This window comes from Ictalurus furcatus, chromosome 9 (assembly GCF_023375685.1).
Source record: "Ictalurus furcatus strain D&B chromosome 9, Billie_1.0, whole genome shotgun sequence".
NCBI lineage: Eukaryota > Metazoa > Chordata > Actinopteri > Siluriformes > Ictaluridae > Ictalurus > Ictalurus furcatus.
Window position 1 is genome coordinate 3,864,542 of NC_071263.1, and position 24,284 is coordinate 3,888,825.

Below are 24,284 nucleotides of genomic sequence, written 5' to 3' on the forward strand. Positions count from 1 at the left end.
AGTGTTCAGATTGAGACAGGCCCGAGCTAAACAAACCTGACAGTAGCTTAGCGAGCTAGCTAAATATGAAGAACCGTGAAGAGTTTATAACCAGAGAGTTTAAATCTGTTTTTCGAGTCATGGCGTATGTGTTTGAGTCGAGGTCGAGTGTCAGTAGGGGGCGCTGGTGATGTATCTCCAAAATATCTATTAAAAAAAATGTCTATACTTTTCTAGATATAGTACTATCATGTAAAACTAAGGCACCTGGCTTTAACATGCATCTTGGGTGATCTGTTAAATAAATAAATAAACAAATAAACAAATAGAGCTTAGTATAGGTATAAGGTGTCTCGAGGACGCCTAGTGAGCCAATCACTCAAACCACATTCAGAGGAGGTCTGGGATGGATATGGACACGTCATCGCATGTGTAGCGTGAACATGAAGGTATTCCCTAGTCCTTCATCGCTGTCCAAGACGCATCACCTCTCCGCTGCACTTCTAGTCCACTTCCGTAGCGTTCTGCAGGATCGTATGGCTAAAAGTGCAGAAATGAAATCAGCTGCTTGGTGTAGCGTCATCCGTCATTTCATCTGCCGTTCATTTATTCGATTCGATTCGTTTCGATTCAATTGTATTTATTTCTATAGCGCTTTTAACGATGGTCATTCATGTTCACAAATTAACTCTACAGAAATCTATAAATTCAGGATATAAATCAAAATGTAGGAATTTACGAAAATCTAGATTTTTTTTCTTTTGTGTTTTTGTACTTTTTAAATGATTTTTCATAACTTGTATGATTTTTAAATACTTTTTATGACATTTTTAAAACCATATAACGGACAGGTATGGAAGTTGAACGATCAAAAATGTTTCTGAACACTATAACTACTCTGAACAAGAGAACTAGGCTGTAATAACGTGGACTATTTTCCATGTAAAACATGTCGCATTATATTCGTCTTGCGTTCTAAAAACATTCGCATGGGAATGATGTAAATTGGGATGAAGGGCGTGTCCCGTTATCCATGACATTGTTAAATCTCCAGCTCTCAGACTGTCACTGAACAGAGCAGACGCAGAGAGAAGTGAGAGTGCAGAGGGAAAGCAAGACCTCACGCTTGCAGGACAGTACTGGCGACAAGTCGCTAAGGTTTGTCCAGAAAGTCGCTAGGCGCTTTTTTTTTTTTTTGCAAAAAAGTCGTTAAAGGGGTCTGAAAAGTCGCTAAGTCGGCAACTCTGGTCTGCACTGACAGCTAGATAAAAGGCAGGCTAAGCTCCGCCTCTCCCCAGCAAAAAAGAAAATACAGAGGGGGAGGGAACGCGGGGTTTTTCATTTATACACATTCTATTTGAAAAGCGATAAAATACACCGAGTCCCCAAATGCGCCCCAAAAACAATTTGTGCCCCCCCCCGTTGAGAACCACTAAAGTGTGCATGAACAGTCTGAATGATGATGACTTGCAAACACTAAGTTAAAAAAGAAAGAGTAAGCAGGACAGAGATAAACGATCGTATAATGTGATTCGCATTTTGTATTCATTTTCATTTTGTATTTGTTCCAGTCCTGTCCCCACCCCGCTCGTATCTTGGGTTTGTTTACCTAAAGTGTGCACCTTTTCTGTGTTCAGCCCTTAATCCGTCTCCGTTCATGGTTGCGAAATCTTGTTGTACTGTATGCGTTTCTGAGCGTTCCTTTTCCTGGTTTCTTCCGGTTTTCCTATCAGTTTTTGATTGTAGCTCCTGCTTCTTTTACGATGCCTTCCTGTTTATTGAGCCACACCAGGAGCTTTGATTATGATTCATCGATTGCCTTTAATAAAGCAAACACTGAGCATGAGCATGAAAGCGCATGTCCATGTGAGGTTCTTTCAGTTTCTTTCCACATCCTAAAAGAACATGTGGGTGGATTGATTGCTCACGCACTTGCACGCTATGTTTCCGGGATCCTCCACCACGGCCATCCTGGCCAGGATAAAACAGTTAACGGTGATGAAGAAATCTATACACCCTTAACGGTTCTTTGTTTGTAAATCTAGGAGAACTCTTAAAGATTCAATCATGTAGAGTTTGTACACACACTTACCCCATACACGCAGTCCTAGAAAAAACAGGTTCTTCTTGACTATCCTACATTAAAGGCATGCGGATATAAGAAAACACTGCAAGCCTGCAAACCAATAGAAAACAAGTATTTTCCATGGCCATGGTATAAATAAATAAACAAATATAAATAAATATATTTTCACTATACAGCAGAAAACATACCTTTTGAACCTATCCTCATCTGGGTCACACCGGATAGTGCGATTATAAATAATTCCTTCTACATGGAATCTTGATTCTGATTGGCTGGAAGGTGTGCGTTAAAACCGTATATACCACAGGTAGTTCCAGTCAGTTTAATCACCATTCTAAATTAATGCGCTGCCTATAAATAACTGTAACCATAGCAACATACAGTTAAACTCACAGCTTATTAGTTATCATTAGTAAAGATGTGGAACAGACGCAGGTAATTCCCTCCCTCTCTCTCTCTCTCTCTCTCTCTCTCTCTCTCTCTCCCTCTCTCTCATTCCTATTTATTATAAGTCATTCAAATAAATGTAATCTTATCTAACGACCCGTACGTTAAATAAGTAGCCGTTATTTTCATCCTTTCAGCCAGATTTTTTGCTGCAAACATCACGGACAGATTTAGCATGAAACCGAACCCGAGCGCTCTAAGGAGACGCATTCGTAATGGCAGGTGTGAACAGCTGTGCATCTCGGCTGTCAATGTGAAATCAGATCACTCAAGACTGATGTTAACGTCAGGTGTGAACGGATCCTAAGGGACAGGTATGAAAATCTCTGAAGCACGGATTTTTATTTCAGGAGCACTCTCATCGGTAGCCCTGATCCTTTAACAGAAACTTTAACTACGTACTGGTGAAACGTTCTCCTGCTCTCTACTACGTGTGTGTACGTGTGTGTACGTGTGTGTGTGTGTGTGTGTGTGTGTGTGTGTGTGTTCGTGCGCACGTGTGCATGCATTCCGATGAGCTCATTCTCATCACTCAGTGACTCATTTATCAAACAATCTATTACATCCAATTAGCAAACACCTCGGGAAATGAACCATTAATATGGATTTAATTCAGATCGCATATTTGCTTGACTCCTGAAGTTCAGGTGTGTGTGGGTGGGGGAGGGAGGGGGTCCCCCCCCCCCATAATATCAACATGAATAGATTTAATTTCATTCTTCTTCACCTCTACAAAAACAGCCCCGTCACAATATGGATAGAGTGCAGTCTTTAATAAAAAAAATCCATAATGAATTTCTTTTCTCTATAACATGGCACATCAGTTCAGATGAGGACCATATTAGCTTGCAAAACATGGGATCGTTTCATGTTTGAAGGGGAAAAAAAAAAAAAACCCTCCTGCTGAGATGCATCATGGGCGGTGGACACCGGCGGTTAACCGCGAACAAGCCTTGATTAACACGTTCGCGCATTCTTACGATGAACCGATCGCCAGCTGAAAGTGGAGCAGAAACTCGCACCGTTCGTGTGTGTCCATTAAAGGTATCACATGTTGTATTAATTAGCCTGATTTAACTAGCCATCTGTGTAGCCAGCTGTGTAAATGTTTTTTGTTGTTTCTAAATATTCTTGCTAATCGGACAGCATTAGCACTTTTGTTTTCCGCCATTTTCTTGGCCCCGTTCCAATATTATCACACTGGAAGAGTCACCTTCCTGAACTGAGTGATAAATGTGAAAAGTGCCTCGGTTGCTTAATGCTTTGTGTGTGTGTGTGTGTGTGTGTGTGTGTGTGTGTGCGCTCTTCTTTGGTGTCTCTACTCGAAACACCATTGAAGAAAACACAACTTAAGGGCAGTGTTTATAAGGCTACATGACACCTACAGTACTTGAGCTGACAGTACTACAGCTGTCATAACGTTCTAATAATGTGTAAAGTCGGCTTGAAGTGTCGTAACAACATGTTACATATCACATACGTCATGTTATGTCAATCTTGGCTGAAGGAATAAGCCTTTATAAATGTTTATGTAGGTCTTATGTATCATTATGAACACCATTCTAAGGTTCTTATGAGGGTTTGTCAGTTGCCATGTAAACGGTTATGTGCCTAGCTCATTGTGCAGCCCTACAGTATGAACAGTACCTAAGGTGTTTATACATGTTTATGTAGGTTTATAGCAGTTGCCATAGGTCTTATGTAGCCATCTGAACATCGCATTAAAGCATTTATAAATGTCTATCTGGGTTTACGTCAGTTGCAATGGTTATATGTATAGTCTTATGTATCCATATGAACACCAGACTTAAATGCTTATGTAGGCTTATGAAGCGCTATGAACAGCGCTCTAGCCTTTATAAATGATTAGATACACCACTCTAAAATCTTTATGGATGTTTAAGTGCCAATTCAATAAACATATTTACATATGACTTATATACTGTACATATGTATTACTATGAACGCCACCCTTAAACGCTTATGTAGGCTTATTTCAGTTCCATAAAGCCCTTACAGCCATCGCCTTTATTACGCAACCCTATGAACGCCACCCTTAAACGCTTATGTAGGCTTATTTCAGTTCCATAAAGCCCCTACAGCCATCGCCTTTATTACGCAACCCTATGAACGCCACCCTTAAACGCTTATGTAGGCTTATTTCAGTTCCATAAAGCCCTTACAGCCATCGCCTTTATTACGCAGCCCTATGAACACCACCCTTAAACGCTTATGTAGGCTTATTTCAGTTCCATAAAGCCCTTACAGCCATCGCCTTTATTACGCAACCCTATGAACGCCACCCTTAAACGCTTATGTAGGCTTATTTCAGTTCCATAAAGCCCCTACAGCCATCGCCTTTATTACGCAACCCTATGAACGCCACCTTTAAGTAACTCTATAACACAAAAACCTCTGTCACTGTGATGGATAACTGTAGTCCATGTTCAGAGTTAAGTACGAGTGTCACACTCTTCTTTAACAGACGGAGTTAGACTCTTTCTACATTTTTTTTTTTCATATTTCCGCGGAAAACAAAATGAATGTTTAAACCAGCTTTACCTCCAAGACTTCGGCGTGTTTAATGTTCTTGTTCCATTTCGCTGAGTCAGAATTCTTTGTACTCGCATTTGGAGCATAAAAAGTTTTCAAAGGCGCCTGACAACGAGCCTTTAAACGGTAAACAGGCTGTAAAGGAGGCATTTCATTTCAGCGTGTACACACGAGGTGTGGACGCAAAAAAAAAACAAAAAAAAACAACAAAAACAAATAAAGCAGCGTGAAACCTCATTTTTCACCGTCTGCGGTTTCATACAGAGCCGCAGAGCTGTTGTAGTTCATACAAAAAACACAAATAAAAAACTAAATGTGTCACCTTGTTTTTGAACAAGGCTTCGAAATGGCGTTCTCTTACAGAATTTATTGCTAACGGCAATGCAAATTCTATTTTATGGAAATGTAGAGAAGAGCTGATGCAGCGGAGTCCGAGGTACCAACCAAAAGATTAAAGAAAGAAAGAAAGAAAGAAAGAAAAAAAAAAAAATCGTACATAATGGACGTTTGGCAAGTTGCAAAAGACAACAAAGACAATAGGATCATTAACGCCTGGTCTAATCAAGCGGAGAACACAGAAAACATTTTTTAAACGATAGCTACGACGTTGTTCTGAAGATCCAATTAAACGACGTAAAATGAAGCGAGTGAGAAAGCTTGTGTGTTTTTTTATTTACAGCGATGTTCCCCGTGGAGACGCATCAAAGCCGAGCAGGAAGAAACTAATATGCAATTTGGAAAAACTGACTCGCTTTATAAAACAACAAATGTTTCTCCGTCAGCGAGAGCCGGATTTCAGTAATGAGACGCGTGCGTTGAGGAGATCACATTAGGCTTTTAGATTAAACGATCTGAGAAAACACAAGTTCCCCAATGATCCATTCGATTTTCTGTTTAAATTCGATTTGAAACGGAGTCGCTGCTGTTACACCACGTGTACCCGTGCGTCATGAATAACACAAGGACTGAGCGATATGCAAGGCTTAGATAATACTGGCACCTGTACAGTTAATCAGTTAATATACGCTATATAACCAAAAGTATGTGCACCCGTGACCATCACACCCATTTGTGGTTCTTCCCCAAACTGTCTGGATTACACAATCGTATAGAACGTCTCTGTACGCCGTAGGTACAGTTTAACTTCACTGGAACTAAGAAGCCCAAATCTGTTCCAGCATGACACAACGTGCACAAAAAGTGTGAGCTCTATGAAGATGTAGTGAGTTAAGGTTGGAAGAAGGTGGAAGAACTTGAGTGTCCTGCACAGAACCGAGACCGAGACCTCACTGAACACTTTCGAGATGAACTGGAACTGGAGCCTCCTCGCCATCCTAACATCAGCGCCTGAACTCAACCCCACTGAACACCTTCGGGACGAACTGGAACTGGAGCCTCCTCGCCAACCTAACATCAGCGCCTGACCTCAACCCCACTGAACACCTTCGAGACGAACTGGAACTGGAGCCTCCTCGCCATCCCAACATCAGCGCCTGAACTCAACCCCACTAAACATCTGGACAAACTGGAGCCTCCTCGCCAACCTAACATCAGCGCCTGAACTCAACCCCACTAAACATCTGGACGAACTGGAACTGGAGCCTCCTCGCCATCCTAACATCAGCGCCTGAACTCAACCCCACTGAACACCTTCGAGACGAACTGGAACTGGAGCCTCCTCGCCATCCCAACATCAGCGCCTGAACTCAACCCCACTAAACATCTTCTGGACGAACTGGAACTGGAGACCCCTCGCCATCCTAACATCAGCACCTGAACTCAACCCCACTAAACATCTGGACAAACTGGAACTGGAGCCTCCTCGCCAACCTAACATCAGCGCCTGAACTCAACCCCACTAAACATCTTCTGGACGAACTGGAGCCTCCTCGCCAACCTAACATCAGCGCCTGAACTCCGCCCACTAAACATCTGGACGAGCTGGAGCCTCCTCGCCATCCTAACATCAGCGCCTGAATTCAACCCCACTATACATCTGGACGAACTGGAACTGGAGCCTCCTCGCCAACCTAACATCAGCGCCTGAACTCAACCCCACTAAACATCTTGTAGCTGAACGAACATGAATCCCCACAGCAACGCCCCAAAATCGAGTGGAAAGGGGGAATAAATCTGAAAGGGATGTTCAACAAGCGCATATGGGCGTGATGATCAAATGTGTGCATATTTGTGGTGTGTGAAGCAGTCCCTGGAGACAATAACAGCACTATATTTGGAGTTGAATTAAGCGTGTAGTGAGGATTTAATACTGAAACGCATTCAGAGTTCAGACCTCAAACGTAGCGTATATTGCTAATTTTATCTCATAATATTGCGTCTTTATTCTCATAAAGAAAGACACTGCAGGGGAATAGGGTTACTATTTTTAAACCCTAGAAATCACAATCATTGTTTTCCAGCTGATTGCAGATGTTCTTGCAAGTAATGAGAGCGGAGTTTATTATTACTAATAGACAGTTGAGAGTCAACAACACACAATCATCCAGCATACGGTCTAGCAGCTCAAATCGAGCATTTTTTTCGACGTTTTTGAGGTCATATCATTAACGAGGGTTGCCAGGTATCAACATTTAACTCGAAAACCACACAAAACACCTGAAAGTAGACCTAAAAATTTACAGCGGAAAATGGAAACCTTTTCCGGACATCATTATAGACACACTGTCTGCACTTTCTGGAAATTTATTTATTACATTTAATTTAAAAAAAGGATTTGCTATAAAACAAAATCTTAGATGTTGCGGTGTATTATTGAACTACCCCCAATCAAACCGGCAAACCGGTCATTGACTATCACGTCTGCTGCTCCTCCTTGACTGAACGTGTTCATCGATTGAGCGTGGGGAAGTGAAAAATCCTGTCTGTTTGCATGTTAGCGTTTCTTGCAGTTCCCATTTCTGACCACTAGGTGTAATAATAGCGCTTGATGGCACAACATACAGAAATTGTTATATCGGTTAAATAACTACATTCTTTAAATTGCTGGTGAAAAGAAGTCATTAGTATTTCATTAGTAATGAGAAGTGTACATGTATGGAGTTGTGAGTCAGGACTTTATGCAGATTAACATTTGCTGAACGGTTGATATAAATGGCGGCGCCAGATGCAGGACAAAACCTGTAGAAAAGTGTCGAAAACGGCACGCGTGTGAGATTAGCGGGAGGCCAGAGCCGTGCTCCAGGAGCTGTAATGGATCTGACAGCGCCGTTACTGAAGCCTGTAATCATCTCCAACAGTGTCTTTGTCAACGATGAATCAGGACAATTTACAGTCAGCGTCACGTTCATGACGGACGCGAGTCAACGGCTGAGACGCAGACACGGATCTCAGAGCGAGCCTTCAGCGTCACGTGGAACACGTCACATCACCGAGAGCCTGTGTTAGTACCGGGTTTAAACCGAGATAGGAAATAGACAAGGTTCTGACCTGACGGAGATCTCAGAGGTTTTGGTCATGGGTCTGCATCAGGACACGGGTGTGGATGGAGGTCATATGGATTCACTGTGATCGTGGAAACTGTCCGAACGAGCGCTGTGAGGATTACAGGACGTTAACTGAATTTACTGTTGATCTGGGAAACAGAATTACACGATAATGTTCAATAAATCTGTATAACTGATACACTGTGGGGTGTTCCGTATTAAGCTCGAAAATAAAGAGATAATATGTCAAAATAAGGAGATAATAAATGTCAACAATAATTATAATAATAATAATAATAATAATAACTCAAAGTAATGAGATAATAACCTGAAATAATGAGATTACATCAAAATAAATTTTGTTTACAAATTGTTTTCATGAGTTGCAGTTTTCAGTTCTGTGCTCCTCTCTCTCCCTATCTCTCTTTATCTCTCTCTATCTCTCAATCTTGCTTTCTCTCTACCTATCTATCTCTCTCTCTCTCTCATATATATATATATATATATATATATATATATATATATATATCGCTTTCTCTCTCTCAATCTCTCAATCTCGCTTTCTCTCTATCTATCTATCTCTCTCTCATATATATATCTCGCTGTCTCTCACTCTCTCTCTCTCTCTCTCTCTATATATATATATCACTTTCTCTATCTCGTGTTCTCTCTCACTCACGTTCTCTCTCTATCTCACTCACTTTCTCTCTCTCTATCTCTCACTTTCTCTCTCTCTGTCTGTTTATCTCTTTCGGTCTGTCTCTCTCTGTCTTTTTGTGTGTGTGTGTGTGTGTGTTGGCCTCAGTGATGTACTGATGAGTGTGAATCACCTTCCTCACTCTCATCAGTACTTTATTAGCTCTTAACACACACACACACACACACGCACGCACGCTGGATGATGGGGTGATTCGGGGGCCTTAACTGCAGCCAGTGTGAACGCCCTCATTAGAGCAGAAAGTAGTCTGACGAGTGTGTGTGTGTGTGTGTAGGCCATTAAAAAAACCTGTATTTCCTGAACCATTAACCGACCCAGGACTGTACTGTAGTTAACGCTCATCTGCCTGATGTAATATCGTCTTCAGCTAGTCCTCATTATTTAACACTCAGGCTTCGTTCCTCCGGTGATTTTAACTCCAGATTTTATTATTAAAAAGAAGAACGCTTACTGTGCAGAGCGAAGCACATGTGAAGAGGAGCTTAACGGACTTCTACATTACCCACAATGTCAAGTGGGATTCAGCCCTCGCCTCATCTCTACATAAAGAGAGCGATGCAGCGGCGCTTTAGTCCTTACTCCAGCTCTCTCACTCCCTCATCTGTACCTTCAAACACATCAGCTTCCAAAGCTTCAACGTTCACCATAACACCACCATCAACGCCATCGTGCTCGCTAACCCCCCGAGCCGAGTCTCGACTGCGGCGTATAGTATAGCTGCAGTGCATTCTGGGACTTTACGTCAAGTGAACGTCGGTGAAGATACAAAAGTGAGTGAGAAAAGAAGTTTTGTTTTAAAGCGCTAACAGCGAATATGTTTGAGAACGTTGACCCTTTAGAGTCTTAGACTCTTAGACAGAGGGCTGCCAATCATTCGAATATTAGGCCACGCCCACTAGACAGTCTGGTCAGAGAGTTTCATCAGAAAAGAAAAAAAAAAAAAACATGTTTAATATTTCACACAATGCTCCAGTCTCTGGGATTTTCTTAACATGAAAGAGATGAAAGTGTTTCGTCAGAGCCTCACAAGATGATTACATCACACACACGCACACACACACACACACACACACACACACACAGCTAAACATCTGAGTGAAGGTTAATGAAGCACGCATCTGGCAAGACATGAAGACGGATTTTGTTTCGGGAGAAAGCTGTGTGAAAAGAGACGCCATACGTCTTTGGTAAAAAAAAAAAATGAAATAAAGAGAAGGAGAAATGAAAAGAATGAGAAATGGAATGAAGCGTGCGATTCGTTCTGCAGGGACACTGATTTATCATATTGCAGGCTGAGTGGAGGAACTGCAATATGTCTGTTTCACTGCTCTGCAGCTCGTGTGAAAGGAACGAAACGGAAGGAATTGCGATTTTACGAATAACGCACGTAAAAGTTGCGACCGCATACGTATTCTCAGACAAGAAGTGGAAAATGTTCTCCGGTCTGATGAGATCAGAACTGCAAGAAGCGTTAGGTTTGTCCAAAAAAAAAAAGCCCAACACTGTGAACAGCAGCTCTGCTGTGAAGCACGGTGGTGGTGGCATCACGTTGTGGAGACGCCGGGGTATACAGAACGCAACGTGGTCTCAAAGCATTTCACCTTCTCCAATTAGGACCTGTTGTGTGACAGATAAACATCGGTGGGCGGGGCTATAACAGGCTCTGTTTGTGATTGGTGCATTGACTGGATATATATATATATACATACACATACATACATACATATATATAGTATCTCACAAAAGTATATACACATACATACATACATATATATAGTATCTCACCCCTCACATTTTTGTAAATATTTGATTATATCTTTTCATGTGGCAACACTGAAGAAATGACACTTTGCTACAATGTAAAGTAGTGAGTGTACAGCTTGTGTAACAGTGTAAATTTGCTGTCCCCTCAGAATAACTCAACACACAGCCATTAATGTCTAAACCGCTGGCAACAAAAGTGAGTACACCCCTAAGTGAAAATGTCCAAATTGGGCCCAATGAGCCATTTTCCAATTAGCCAGATCTTTTATTCAGATTCTCAGAGAGTTCTTTGCCATGAGGTGCCATGTTGAACTTCCAGTGACCAGTATGAGGGAGTGTGAGAACGATGACACCAAATTTAACACACCTGCTCCCCATTCACACCTGAGACCTTGTAACACTAACAAGTCACATGACACCGGGGAGGGAAAATGGCTCATTGGGCCCAATTTGGACATTTTCACTTAGGGGTGTACTCACTTTTGTGAGATACTGTATATATTGTGGTGAAATAATTACTGATAAGTAAATATCAGCACATAGGTTTATTTTCCACTAAATAAACGTATTATTATTATTATTATTATTAGTTTCCTTTTAGCCAGTTATCATTTATTATTATTTATGAATGACTTACTGTCGCATTTTATTAATACATTTGTTATTTATTATTTATTTACTGTCGCCTTTTTTAGCCATTATTTATTTTTCTATTCTATATTATTCTGACGGTTTGGGACGAGGCCCGTGAAAATCGATCGCGCCTCCCGAAGGAAACGTACGCAGCGTGCAGGCAGGACGGAGTGTGGATAATTAGCATACTTCACTAAGTGCTCCGTGTCTCCTTGAATGTTTTGTCCTTCATGAACGACATGGTCCTGTTCAGAGTTATTTATTTTTCTTGCCGTTTTCTCGTCCTTGTTAAGGGAGAGATTTGTTTCCGTGGCAGAAACGAGGTTGTGGAATAAAGTGGATGAAAACTCTGCAGCCGAGACGCTAACACCTAGTATACAAATAAGCTCGGCTAATAATAAAAAAAACATGACGCGACACAGCAGGGACGCAGAGACGCAGAGACTGCTGTACCGAACATCTGGATACGTTTACCCAGAATGCACTGCAGTCTAATATTTCTTTCGTTCCTAAACCACAAACTAAATAATAATAATATTACTGCAAATAATAGTTCAAATATTGTGACAAGAGCTTTGTTGCGTAGCTTTGCTAGCTAATTAGCATGCTAACGAGTTAGCAAATCTGTTCAACGGAAATGTGCTGAATTTTTGAGAAAGGAAAATTGTTTTTGTGTGTTTAAGCCGTTTTACACGTGTTTATCCATCCAACGTTTCTTTCAACATTTTTTCCAGGCAGGAATTTAGCTCCGCCCCCAGCTGTAGCAAACTGGCTTGACCCCACCCCCTTTTTTTAAAAAACGGTAACTCAAGAGGCACATATCATTTTCGCATACTCTCTCTTTCACACACACACTTTGTCTCTCTATCTGTCTCTCTCTATGTTTCTGTCTATCTGTCTTTCTCTCTGTCTATCTCTCTCTCTCTATCTGTCTTTCTCTCTCTGTCTCTCTTGGTGTGCGTCTCTGTGTTTCTATCTATCTCTCTTATGGTCTCTCTTTGTATGTCTCTCTGTCTATCTCTCTTTCAGTCTCTCTTTGTATGTCTATCTCTCTCTCTCTATCTGTCTATCTCTCTTTCAGTCTCTCTTTGTATGTCTATCTCTCTCTCTCTATCTGTCTATCTCTCTTTGTATGTCTATCTCTCTCTCTCTATCTGTCTATCTCTCTTTCAGTCTCTCTTTCTCTGTCTGTCTCTCTTTCAGTCTCTCTTTGTATGTCTCTCTCTCTCTGTCTCTGTCTATCTCTGTCTCTATCTGTCTCTCTCTCTCTCTTTAATTGTCAGTCAGGTGGGAATGTCTCACTAGTGTGTACTACATCTCCCTGTGGGTGGAAATCACACAGATGCTTCCTGTCTTCTTGCAGGTGTGTGTGTGCGCGTGTGTGTGTGCGCGTGTGTGTGCGCGCTTGTGTGTGTGTGTGTGTGTGTGTGTGTCAGTCCCCTCAGTCCTGCCTCTGTTCCTACACTCACACAGATGAGCTGAAGAGGCGGAGAATTTGCAGTGGTATAAATTGTGTGAATTTCATCAGGAAGCATCTCGAGAGCTCCTGGTCACATGAGCCACGCTGCACACACACTGTTTCTCATATCAGTAATGTTCCTCTTACACCACCACAATTTTCCCACAAGTACAATGTTTTATTTATTACACAACGACACGTCGTACTTCTGATCCTTTAATCATACTGTCAGAGCAGCTGTTATAGAAAATTCATCCACACCTCCTGACCAATCACAATCCAGAACTCGACTGCGCTGTGGTGTGGATGCAGATTAATGCTCATTTATAACACGTCTCTAACACCGTGTGTGTGTGTGTGTGTGTGTGTGTGTGATAAACATGTTTAAGGTGTCATAAGGTCATAAGGTGTCATAAGGCTGATCTTCTGAGCACACACACACACACACACACACACACACAGGAGTTCGTCCATCGATTTCGACGGAGACCAACGTTTCCATTTCTGCCTCCATTATGGAGAACACAAACTGGAACTCGACTTGCGCGTGAATTGGATGATAGTGAGGAAGACTTGCGCAGCATTGGCCTCACGCTCACTTCCCGGTGACCGCCATGATCCAGTGGCAAGACTGAGTCAAGATGACTGAAGATGGCCCCCGGGCGCAGTGACTCACACACCCATTCATACACTACGGACACTTTGGAAACGCCAATCAGCCTACCATACATGTCTTTGGACTGGGGGAGGAAACCGGAGTACCCGGAGGAAACCCCCGCAGCATGCAAACTCCGCACACACAGGGCCACGGTGGGAATCGACGCTGGAGGAGTGAGGCGAACGTGCTAACCACTAAGCCACTACACACACCCACCCACACACCCACCCACACACACACACAGACATACAGACACACACACACACACACACACACACAGAGACATACACACACATACACACACACACACACACACACACACAAACAGAGAGACATACAAAAAATATATTACTTCCACACAGACACATCAACAAACTTATCCATTCACGTCAGGGTCAAGGACATCAGACAGCTCACAGCATTCGTACAATTTATACAATTTCACGCACACACACAGACAGACAGACAGACAGACACACACACACACACACACACACACACACACCACAAGCAGTCGTGCTTAGGATTCAGCAAAAGTAAAAGTGTTTGCTTAGTTACATTATAGAACTTGCTTTAAATTTGGTAGCATTGCTTGATTGATAGAGAGAGACAGAGACAGACACAGGAAGAGAAAGATATAGAAAGAGAGAGAGAGAGACAGAGAGAGACACAGTAAGAGAAAGATACAGAAAGAGTGTGAGAGAGACAGAGAGACACAGTAAGAGAAAGATATAGAAAGAGTGAGAGAGAGACAGAGAGAGAAATAGAAAGAAAGAGAGACACAGTAAGAGTAAGATATAGAAAGAGTGAGAGAGACAGAGAGAGAGACAGACAGAGAGAGACACAGTAAGAGTAAGATATAGAAAGAGTGAGAGAGAGACAGAGAGAGAGACAGTAAGAGTAAAATATAGAAAGAGTGAGAGAGAGACAGAGAGAGAGACAGTAAGAGTAAGATATAGAAAGAGTGAGAGACAGAGACAGAGAGAGACAGTAAGAGTAAGATATAGAAAGAGTGAGAGAGACAGAGAGAGACACAGTAAGAGTAAGATATAGAAAGAGTGAGAGAGAGACAGAGAGAGACACAGTAAGAGTAAGATATAGAGTGAGAGAGAGACAGAGAGAGAGGCAGACAGAGAGAGACAGTAAGAGTAAGATATAGAAAGAGTGAGAGAGAGACAGAGAGAGACACAGTAAGAGTAAGATATAGAGTGAGAGAGAGACAGAGAGAGAGGCAGACAGAGAGAGACAGTAAGAGTAAGATATAGAAAGAGTGAGAGAGAGACAGAGAGAGACACAGTAAGAGTAAGATATAGAAAGAGTGAGAGACAGAGACAGAGAGAGACAGTAAGAGTAAGATATAGAAAGAGTGAGAGACAGAGACAGAGAGAGACAGTAAGAGTAAGATATAGAAAGAGTGAGAGAGACAGAGAGAGACACAGTAAGAGTAAGATATAGAGTGAGAGAGAGACAGAGAGAGAGGCAGACAGAGAGAGACACAGTAAGAGTAAGATATAGAAAGAGTGAGAGAGAGACAGAGAGATAAACAACTCAACAAACTCGCACTTAAACATTACACTTAAACATTACTTTACTGTTTTTTTCGCTGAACCACCCACAGTGCTGAAATTAAATGAACAGTGTCCTGACAATTTAAATTTCTCATGTGTGTGTGTGTGTGTGTGTGTGTGTGTGTGTGTGTGTAAATCCCATTATTCTAAAGTGCAGTGACGAGTGACAGGTGACAGCCATAAATTCACATCCGTCTGACCTCAAGTCAGTTTGATCATCCTCTTGTCTGTACTGAAATACTGTCTCTAAAATAAATAAATAAGTAAATAAATAAATAAACATGATGTTGTTGCATTACACGCGTAGCACTGCAGAAGCATTCTCTATTAGCTAGGAGGAGCAGCACTGTTACATATCACTAAATGCTATGTGTTTGAAATCGTAAGTATTTGACACTTATTAGCAGCTGCATCCACCATTTGCGCAGTGAAACGTGGGTAATTTCTGCTCTTCGAGAGCATCCTCCTAACGAACTCCACCTGAAGGGAAATATAAAGAGGTTAACAGCGACGCTAATGAAGCACCGGGCTACGACCTGCACTGTGCGCGATCTAACCTCCTTACGCCGTTCCAAATCTCCACCAAAACTACCTTCCTCTGAAACGATCTACACGCCATGGTTGCGTCTGCATTCCTAATTAACGCTCTTAAGTGACAACTAACAGGTTGGAGTGCCGTTAATTAAGAATACAAGCTGTCGTGCACATATGGAGGAAAACTAGCGCTGAGGATTCACCGCCGGATCACGAGACGTTATTTTGACACATCGTGCACCTGCGGAGCTTCGCGCTAAACCCGCACGAGTTTTTACTCTAACAACGAGTGTCAAGAAATACTCCTCTGCCAAAATATCCCTGCTGAACCAGTCCAAACTCCTACAGAGTCAGAGTACTTAGCCTTTGATCATCTCCGGCTGGAGAGAAAAATCCGAGTTCATTCCCCAAGCTGTCAGGGGTTTTAACAGTTTTAGCCGAGAGAGAGCGCTGACTCGGATTAATCCGGAAACAAATTCATTTCACTCCAGGTTTCTCATGACACAATCTCCTCTATCAAGCGCTGCTTCATTTCATCTGCTTTTCATTTTATAAACTATATTATACGTGACTTTATTTATTTGTACATACAATCCCAATTTTCACTGCTAACATTAGCCAACTAGCCACTATAAATGTTTACAATCATCACTCATCATGCTAACTAAGATGAGCTAGCCTGACAGGATATTAACACAATTTTTAGGTCATATTCATAAATGATCACACTGTTTTGTTTTGTTTTTACTGCTAATGCTAACCCTATCGCTAACATGAGCTAACCTGAGAGAATTTCTGACAGGAATATGACGTCATAGTCGTAAAATGCTAACGAGAGGGAGCTAGATTATATGAGCTGACTGAACTGACAGGATTTTTTTCAAGTTACTGTATATTAAAAAATGTTCATCATCCTCACTCCTCATGTTAGCCAGGTAGCTAGCAAGCACTAACCTGACAGAATTTCTGACAGGAACTTAAGCTATATTCATAATTGATCCAAATTGTCAATCCTGGAGCTAACCTGATGGGATGTTCTATCAATTTTAGGGCAAGTTCATAAAATCTGATCATTTTCACTGCTAACCTTAACCAGATAGCTAATATGACCAAACCGGACTGGAATTTTAAATCATATTTGTAAATGTAGTCATATTTGAGCTAAGTTGTAAGGATATTAGGAGAGTTTTTAGGACATATTAATAAATGTTCATTATCTTCACTGCTAGCATGAGCCCGCTAGCTTATACAAACTAAACTGAGAGGAATTCTTTGAGAGGAATCTGAGAAATATTCATATTTTTTAAATAATTATAACTGTGAACAATAACACAAGCCAGCTAGCTAACCTGTGCTGACCTGACAGGGGTTTTAAGACTATTTTTATGTCATGTACATTTTCAGGATCTTCATTACTAATGCTAGTCAGCTAACATGTGCTAACCTGACAGGAATATTAACTCGTGTTCATAAAACGCCATAATCTTCACTGCTAACACAAATCAGATAACTTATATGAGCTAAACTGAGAGGATTTTTTCAAATTATATTCATAAATGTACAGAATCTTCACTGCTCATGCTAGCCAAACTAGCAAACATGTGCTAACCTGGAAGAATTCCTAACACTTAACTATTAGCTAAGATGAGGTAACCTGGCAGGATTTCTGAGAGAATTTACTTATAAATACTCACAGTTCAAATCCCAAATCCTATATCGCTATCATGAGCTAGCCTGACAGGAATTTAAAGAAAATTTTTACATCATATTCATAAATGAAATCATTGCTAATCATATCTCACTAGCTAACATGTGCTAACCTGATGATCATACGGTAATCTTCACTGCTGACATCTCATTGCAGCTCATAAAAAGTGGGATTGTGAAAATTTTTGCATTTAAGGAAAAAATGAGTGCGATTTAAAGAGGTCAATCCTGCAGCTAGCGGACACCGTGGCGTAATCAGAGTCACCTGCATTCGCTCGTTAATCACCACCAATTTCCCTCTTTCTGGTACTTGACTAATTAAATGATTAAATGATTTGAGTCATAGTGATAAGCCTGACTCATTAGTGGGAAATAATAAATAATTAATAGGGGGGAAAAAAAATTTTCAAACTTAACTCATCTGCATGTTGTGTTTTTGGCTTCCAGTTTTCCCAGCATTTCCCACAGTTATTAGTGTTTTTTATATATATATATATATATATATATATATATATATATATATATATATATATATATATATTGATAGATAGATAGATAGATAGATATTACATTATTATTTATTCATATATGTGAAAATTGGTGAGAACATTACCAGGAATGTTCTCACCATGTTCTCACAAAAATCCATGTATCCAAACTGCCTTGTGTCAGCATCTGAGGCTGGTGGTGGTGGTGTAATGCTGTGAGGAAAGTTTTCTTTGGGCCTTTTAATACCAATCAAACATCATTTGAATGCCACAGCACGTCTGAGTATTACTGCTAACCGCGTCCATCCCTTTACAGCCACAATTTACAAAGTCACCTGCAACTTGTTCCATGAACATGAAGATGAGTTCAGATAATATTTTACTTCTAACATATTAATAGTCCAACTCTTTGTATAACTGATTACACAAGACATGTTCTTGATAGTTGGACTCAGACTCTTGGAGCTAAATGTATGCTAATAATCGCTAATACGCAAATAGCCGTAGGTCTCGGCAGAGATGTGAAGTCTCGCCCAAAAAAGATGAGAAGCCTTTGATAAAAGCACCGAGAGTTAAAGCTCCACGACACAGTCATCATACAGTATTACTCAGCGTAATTCCTCTTCTCATCACACACTCTGCCTCCAGTCATCTGTTTAGGATCCCACACACACACACACACACACACCAATCCTCTGTAACAATGTTAACACACCCAGCCAATGGGTTTTACTGGCTACTGATTGATGCATCAAATTACAGAACATTACATCACACTATTGCAGATATTTCAATAAAGCCTAGTTACAATTAGCTGTGTGTGTGTGTGTGTGTGTGTGTGTGTGTGTGTGTGTGTGTCAATGTGAAAAATAAGTATTTACTAGCTTCTCAGAGTGAATCAGAATCCCCACATGAGCCACGATACATTAAGAGCCAGGGGGGTGTAAACTTTTGAACAGGATGATCGGTGTAAATTGTTATTATTTTGTCTTCTGGGAAACATGTAACTATCTTATTCAGCGTTTGAAGCACAGTACTAAATGAAAAAAAAGGATCTTTAAACTAAATAAAAACAATTTACACCAATCATCCTGTTCAAAAGTTTACACCCCCCTGGCTCTTAATGTATCGTGTTGCCTTCTTGAGCATCAGTGAACGTTTGCACCTTTTGTAACAGTCGTGTATGAATCCCTCGGTCGTCCTCAGTGACGAAAGACGGATCTCGACATCATATTGCCGCTGATAGAAAGGGCTCAGATATGCGGAAGATGCTGGAAAAGCAGAGAATGCGCAGGACTTGGAGGATTTTATCTGAAGAACAGTGGGCAGTTTAACTGCTCAGGACAAACATGGGACTCATGAACAACTCTCCCAAAACATAAACACAAAAAGTCCATGATTAAGAATTAACGAACTGGTTCATTTGTGCAAATTCAGTTATTATTGTGTCTTGTATTTAGATGTAAACATCTGTTATGTGAAGTCGTTTATTCATGGCCACATGCGATTTTTATGATCCTCTTTAGTTTTTTAAAAAATTATTAACGTTTTGCAAATTTATGAACACAACTGTAAATATAATACAAAACCGCTCCGCTGAACAAATCGGTCATGTCATACTGATATATAATATGATTATTTACACATATAGAACAGTTATTTATTTAATTCTGCTACATATTTTAGAAACTGATTCATTAAACAATCCTGAGTCATTGATTTTCAGTATTTGCAGTTCCCGTTTGCAACTCACTTTGGAGCTTCAAAGAATCAATCTGCGTCCTCAAAGAAGAAGAAGAAGAAGAAGGAGTGCACTTCAAGAACCCGGATGATGCACTTAATCAACCGAAAAAACAAAGCGTGGGCATGAATGTCGGAGCAGAAAGGGGGCGGAGCTACCAGGCACTGACGCTACGGGGGACAAAAGATCAATTTAACGTGAATTCGTTCAATTTATTCAGTGCTCATTGCTGATTTTTTAAATGCACGTATTTACTTTACTTTGTTTCTTTCATTATATTTTTGTCCTGTGTTTATTTTATTCCTTTTTTTTTCATCTAATTTTCTTGCAAACTAGTTGAATCTCTTTAATCATGCTTTATTTATCTTTTCCTGGCTTTCATATTGCTCTGAAAAAGCTTTGTAACTTGTGTTTTTTTAACTACATAAACATTATTATTATTATTATTATTATTATTATTATTATTATTATTATCATTATTATGGAGTGAACAAGGATGAAAGGACTGGTGAGACAGAAAAACAACCTGACATTTGAACGCAGGGAGAAAAAGAAGATCACAGCATAGTACCTTTTCCATTTTGTGTCTCTCAGATAAAATCACAGAGAAAAAGCATTTCAGAAGCTCTACAAACACAAAAGTCTGGGTTTTTTCTTTTTTTTTTCCTTCTGAAGTGGTTCATCTTTACATTATAATGACACGCGGTGGTGTTTATAACATGTCCGGGCTTTTGTAGGAACATCTCTCCGATCGGCGAGCTTGCTAAATAGATCAAATAAATAAATAAATAAATAAACAGCGTAAAGCAGAGAACGGGGGGTGCGGGGGGGATGGAAATCAGGCAGGAAAATGAGGGTCGAATGAGAGAGCAGGAAGGCACCGTCAGGACGAATCAAAGAGCAATCAGGCTCCGTAAGAAGTGCGCGAGAGAACAATGGCAAGCCGTGATTAGCGAGAGCGATGAGAAACGCGTGATTGCGAGAGAGGTGTGTGTCAGTTATCCAATCACTTAGCATTTTCTTTTCTTTTTTTTTCTCTCCGCAGGTATTTGAGGGAAGCAGGATGAGGGTATGGATCAGGGAACGACGAGTGCGTTCAGGAAAATTGAACCGGTAGCGATTTTACACACCGTTTTACACGCCGTCACGTCGACGGTCGGAAAATCCACGTCTTCGAGAGTCGAGCCCAGGAACAGGAACGGCTTCCGTCACATGGGGAATCTTCAGGAAAAGCAGCACAGTGTGTTCTTACTGACACACAGCTCTCTCTTACAGCAGAAGAGCTTCTGGAACTTTCTCTCACGTTGTTATTATCATCATCGAAACTGACGAATCAAATCGACAATCGTGACAGTTTTCTTCCCTGGGGAATCACACACTCGTGCATCGTTGCCGTCTTAAAACATTTTGAACCCTTAACAGTCTCTCTGAAAGAACATTTAAAGATTCCCCTCATCGAAAATCCTTTTTAGGAAGCTACAAAACTCTTAACTGTCCCTCATCAGCCAATCACAAACATGAGCTAACCTTTTATGTGCTTTTTTTTATGTGGAAAACTACTTGAATTGGCGAGTCACGGTGATGTTTGTTGGTAAATGAGACCTTGTAGCTGTACTCATGAATCAAAGAGTGCTTTGGATGGATGCGCATCGCGATGATGTCACATGGTGCGTCTCGACCCAAATCTGCAGAAAATCTGCACTAGTTTAAAAAAAAACAAACAAACAAAAAAAAAAAACGCAAGCTCCTTCGAACATTGCGGCGGTTCTGTGATTTTGCTTCAACGTCTTCGATCGTAAAATCCTGCTGGGACCGACTAACGATGTTCGCTTGCTAGCTAGCATAGATTAGGCTAACTATTACATCCTGTAATTAAACCTACTAGTTTAGTGTTTGCTAGTAGACTAGCTTGTCATTGAAACATTAAACAATAGTACTATTTCATGCTAACTAGTGGTTGAGTGGACGAAAGAAAGACTAGCAGTGATGTCAGACGATCCAAGCTGTGATTGGCTGCTCAAATTTCCTCTAAGTCTTTGAAATAGAAATAGAAATGACAGTTTCTATTAATTAAAGATCATCATAGTTTTTATCTGTTTATAGTTTCATTGAATGTTCTGTGAAACAGGTCTGTTCTTGTTCTCACTTACATTAAAGCAGCTGTAAACTGCCGTTCCCTCACCAGCCTCTCTTTTTTGTCTCTCTTAAAGTTAATAAGACAAAAAAAAAAAAACACTAAAAGAAAAACGGTTATTAGACGGTTACTATAGAAACGATAACGCGTTAGAACGAGCGCATTAATATAAACCTGTGATTTGAAGCTGTGCTGCTGTCAGAGCTGCCGTTATAGGAAATGAATCAACAGCTTCTGTCCAATCACGATCCAGAATTCCACAGCGTTGTGGTGTAATGAGAACTTAACTCAGTTTTAGACTCAGAAATGAGCATAAATTCAGGAGAAACACAGCGGCGTGGCTGGATTTCACTCGTTAGGCATTACGTGGCAGATAAGTGGAGCTGATGAAATATCTCAGAGATAAGAACGGACATTAATGGGGCGGCGGCGTGGAGGCGAAGACTCAGAGCCGATTTATTTCAGAAACTTTTTAAATGTTTTTTTTTCTCTTTTGAACACAGAGCGTATTAAGGAGACCACGTGTGCAGAAATAGACGTGAAGTCTTTGATTTTGTTTCCACTTCAATCGTAATGGAATCTCATCGGCGTTTCTCCTGTCTGCGTATGCGGGTCTTAACTGATCCCAGCACTCTGATGAATTCCGTATTTACTCCTCCGGAGACGTTCCTCGGAGAGACGGAACACATGCCTCATTATTCTACAGCACCGTGCTGCCGGAATGGGAAAAAAATAAAATCATCCACAGCCGGGTTTGAAGAGCTCTTCTCTGTGATTAGGACACGATATGTTTTTATATTTTTCAGCTTATTACACAGGAGTCATGCATCATTATTTTAATTATCGTTACTGATGAAGTGTGTGAATGATGTTAGAAATGTTGTGACTCTGCTGACATCTATATTTATATTTATTCATCTTTTTTTCTCTTTATTTTATTTTTCTGTGATTGTATTTATTGTATTTTTTCATTTTTCTTCATTTCCCTTTTATTCCTTGTGTGAGTGTTCTATCTATCTATCTATCTGTATGTCTGTCTGTCTATGTTTATCTGTTTGTCAATCTATTTGTCTATCTGCCATCATCAATATCTGTCTTTCTATCTGTTTGCCTGTGTTTGTCTGTTTACATATCTATCTATCTATCTATCTATCTATCTATATGTTTATCTATCTGCCAATAAATCTGTCTTTCTATTTATCTGTCTTTCTGTCTGTCTGTCTGTCTATCTGTCTGACTATTTATCTATCTGTCTGTCTGTTTATCTGTCTGCCTGTCTATGTATCTATCTATAGATTATAATAATAAGAATAAGAATAAGGATAATTATTATTATTATTGCTAAATCCCTCCTGCTCTAAATACATCAGCATGTGTAAATAAACAGATTAAAATCATCACAAAACATGAATGTACAGAAATTCTACTTAAGTTTGTGTGGCCAATTATGAACTGCTTATAAACACTGCCTATAAACACTGCCTATACACACTGCCTATACACACTGCCTATACACACTGCCTATACACACTGCTTAGAAACACTGCCTATACACACTGCTTAGAAACACTGCCTATACACACTGCCTAGAAACTCTGCCTATACACACTGCTTATAAACACTGCCTATACACACTGCTTAGAAACACTGCCTATACACACTGCCTAGAAACACTGCTTATACACACTGCTTAGAAACACTGCCTATACACACTACCTATACACACTGCTTATAAACACTGCCTATACACATTGCTTAGAAACACTGCCTACACACACTGCTTATAAACACTGCCTATAAACACTGCCTATACACACTGCTTAGAAACACTGCCTACACACACTGCCTATACACACTGCTTAGAAACACTGCCTATACACACTGCCTATACACACTGCTTAGAAACACTGCCTATAAACACTGCCTATACACACTGCCTATACACACTGCCTATACACACTGCCTATACACACTGCCTATACACACTGCTTATAAACACTGCCTATAAACACTGCCTATAAACCCTGCTTATACACACTGCTTAGAAACACTGCCTATACACACTGCTTATAAACACTGCTTAGAAACACTGCCTATACACACTGCTTAGAAACACTGCCTATGAACACTGCCTATAAACACTGCCTATACACACTGCTTAGAAACACTGCCTAGAAACACTGCTTATAAACACTGCTTATAAACACTGCCTATACACACTGCCTATACACACTGCCTATACACACTGCCTATACACACTGCCTATACACACTGCTTATAAACACTGCCTATAAACACTGCTTATAAACCCTGCTTATACACACTGCTTATACACACTGCTTATACACACTGCTTATACACACTGCTTAGAA

The 24,284-nt window shown here is 40.5% G+C and overlaps 2 long non-coding RNA genes across 2 annotated transcripts; one reads left to right on the forward strand and one right to left on the reverse strand.

Moving 5' to 3' along the window:
- Positions 1-249: 249 nt before the first annotated feature.
- On the reverse strand, positions 250-2,540 carry LOC128612208 (uncharacterized). The gene is made up of 4 exons (XR_008386704.1): positions 2,254-2,540; positions 2,072-2,155; positions 1,589-1,950; positions 250-519 (listed from the first exon to the last, which is right to left on the reverse strand). It is a non-coding gene; the product is annotated as an uncharacterized LOC128612208 (long non-coding RNA).
- On the forward strand, positions 2,454-23,815 carry LOC128612207 (uncharacterized). Its single transcript, XR_008386703.1, has 3 exons — positions 2,454-2,500; positions 2,650-2,826; positions 19,764-23,815. It is a non-coding gene; the product is annotated as an uncharacterized LOC128612207 (long non-coding RNA).
- The last annotated feature ends 469 nt before the right edge of the window (positions 23,816-24,284 follow it).